We start from the raw sequence: 3,342 nt of genomic DNA, 5'->3' as shown, positions 1-3,342 counted from the left end.
CGGCCACCAACGGTAGATTATCAAAGACGCGCCAAAGTAGGCTACATCTTTTGGAACAAACAAAACAAACAAACAAAAAGCAATGAAAACATGTAATGCTTTGAAAGCACTGGAGTTTATGTAAAACATTTTATTTTGTATTATTTTATTTTATTTATTTTTTCTCTTCCTGACAGCTGATATTGTGAATATGTAATACCTCTTGTTCTTGTGGCATTGAGAACAAAAAAAGAAAAAGAAAAAAAGACGCGCCAAATACCGTTCATAACGACAAAACATCTATAGACATCAACATAATCCCACAAAAATAAAAAATAACGTGTCTTTATTCCAGCTGCTCTCCTTCTGTTGGTTGCAGGGATGTGGAGGCTAAACGCACGTAAACGCCGTTTGCGCACCTCCCAAAATTCTGAAATAGCGTTTACCCACCTCCAAAGTGCGTTTATCCACCTCTAAATTGCGTTTATCCACCTCTAAATAGCATATATTTCCTAAGCCATTTTATCGATCTAGGAACCGCCGATCCAAATGCGCTGAACTGTGTAGAATCTCATATGGTCCAGCGCATTTGGATCGGCGGTTCCTAGATTGATTGATAGAGACTGTTTTTCAAAGATGGCTAAGCGAAGTTGACTGCATGTATAAAATATCTTCTTATTAAACTGTCTGGACACTGTCAAAGTTCTCAATGCTTCGGTTTGAAGGTAGGGACCCTCATTATGCTACCGTGTTAGTGTGGGGCTATTTTGAGCCCTGTTAGTGGTATTAACAAGCGATTTTCATTTTTGTTCCGAAGACGAAAGAAAGTATTGCGGGTTTGGGACAACACAAGGGAGAGTAAATTACGGAACTTTCATTTTTAAGTCAAGTCAAGAATATTTGTATAGCGCTTTTCACAATACAGATTGTATCAAAGCAGCTTCACAGTATTTTTAACAGAAGTTACATACATTATTTCTCGAGATTATCTCGGCAAAGGCGGTATTTATGAGTTAGTCAGTCAGTAGAGAAGACTTATTGAAAGGACTCAAGCTTGTGATCACGGAGAAGGAAGACGCAACTGAGATGACGCATGGGAAAACCAGGACAAGGGCTGTGTTCCAGTCCAAAATTGTCATGCGATTGCTTACATTGCAGGAGTGCCACGACTGGTGGAAACTGCAATAGGCTGAATTGGAACGTCCTAACCCCCTTGATCACTTGGAATCAGCTATTGAGTTGATTTATTATTATTATTATTATTATTTTATTTTTTATTATAATAAATCAACTCCATAGCTGATTCCAAATTACATGAACGAGATGGAGGGAAGTTAGCGAGTGAAGGGCATGACAATTTTGGACTGGAACACCCTTGTCCTTTTAACAGGGGTTTTCCCGCCCGTCATCTGTCAGTGGACTAGGAAGCGACTAGATTTTTCCTGGTCTGTGGCGGAATTGTTTTCTGGAACTGTAAAATAGCACCAGGGAATGTTTGCGCCTGGAACACGCCTCCCCTTTTCACATCGAGGTTTTATCATTTTAAATGACTCTTTCTTTTCTTCTTAGTGTTTAATTCGTATAAATGTAAATGGTAAATGGACTGCATTTATATAGCGCTTTCACAGACCCAATGGCCACCAAAGCGCTTTACAATATTGCCTCACATTCACCCATTCACTCACTTATTCATACACCGACGGCGGTGTCAGCCATGCAAGGCGATCCAGCTCGTCGGGAGCAGCTGGGGTTAGGTGTCTTGCTCAAGGACACCTCGACACTTGGTCAGGTGGAAACGGGGATTGAACCACTAACCTTCCGGTTTGTAGACAATCTACATGAACCACTGAGCCACTGTCGCCCCATTGCATGCGTACAATTGCATGGAAACAAATGAGGGCAAATTTGACAACACTGAAAACAAATGAACTTTAAGTAAGTAAATGTTTTCAAAATATTGATGACATCACCATGCACTCAAGCACATAAACACTTCTGTCCAATCAGATGCTCTCTTTAATGAAAAGGCCCCACCCACTGACACCAGCTGACTCTGATTAGCAGCAACTTCCTGTTTCAACATGTAATGCATCAACACTTGTGAAGTCTGTGGGTTAGTAGCGTCTCTATCTTGTCAAGGCTTCATCATGGGTAAGGAAAGAGATGAAAGAACAATGTGCTGACGTTTACTTCTCAGTACTTTTACCACACTGTGAGATTTGAGGTTTTTTTTTTTCACTAAAATGTCACTCAGAAGGTCTGAAGGATGTTAGAGATGCTGAGATCTGAGTCTAATGACGTCTCACTGAGATATGATGGTCAGTTTCTGTCTTCAAAATCTTCTGCCAAAAATAGTTCAAAGATCCTCAGTTAAATTCAAAGGAGAAATGTTTCTCTTTTTGCCACTTTTACAGCATTACTTTACCACTATCAGACCTTTCTGGGTCATGCACCACCGTTTTGAGGACAAATAACGCCCTAAAATAGACAAACAAACATGCCTAAATCCATAATATCTAATATTTTCAGGAGACGAATGCGTATCCTTAAAATTCAGTTCGTTTCACAAACAAAACAAACAGCTGGAGGACTGTTAGTCAAAGAGCTAAATTCAACACCTAAAACCTGTAAGTCTAGAGGGATTTGAAGGCTCCTGAGGCATCATGGGAACTGCTAAACCAGGGCGCATACATGAGAGATGTTCCCTAATGAGTGTGTCTAATGTAGTGATAACCTCTAATCTTTTATTCCGTGACTAAGACGAGATGACATCATTATTAAACCCATTCGCAATTGCATACTCACAGCATATGACACATGTATGGAAGTTTGTTTACGCAACAGAATAAAAAATAAAAAAGGTAATTGCATTTTTACTCACAATTGCGAGTTTACATCAGAATTGCGTGATATAAAGTCACAAAGTGTTATAGTCAGAATTGTGAGATGTTAACTTGCAATTCTGACTTTATAACATGCAATTGGGAAATATAAAGTCAGAATTGCGTGATATAAAGTCAGAATTGCGTGATATAAAATCGCAATTGTGAGATATAAAGTCATAATTGTGTGATATAAAGTCGCAACTGTGAGATATAAAGTCAGAATTGTGTGATATAAAGTCGCAACTGTGAGATATAAAGTCAGAATTGTGTGATATAAAGTCGCAACTGTGAGATATAAAGTCAGAATTGTTTGATATAAAGTCGCAATTGTGAGATATAAAGTCAGAATTGCGTGATATAAAGTCGCAATTGTGAGATATAAAGTCAGAACTGTGAGAAATGAACTCGCAATTCTGAGGGAAAAAGTCAGAATTATAAGTTTGTCAGTCTTTTTTTACTTTGTAACTCGCAATTGAGA

This window comes from Phoxinus phoxinus, assembly GCF_949152265.1.
Source record: "Phoxinus phoxinus genome assembly, chromosome: 25".
Taxonomy (NCBI): Eukaryota; Metazoa; Chordata; class Actinopteri; order Cypriniformes; family Leuciscidae; genus Phoxinus; species Phoxinus phoxinus.
Note: the sequence above shows the minus strand (reverse complement) of the source record.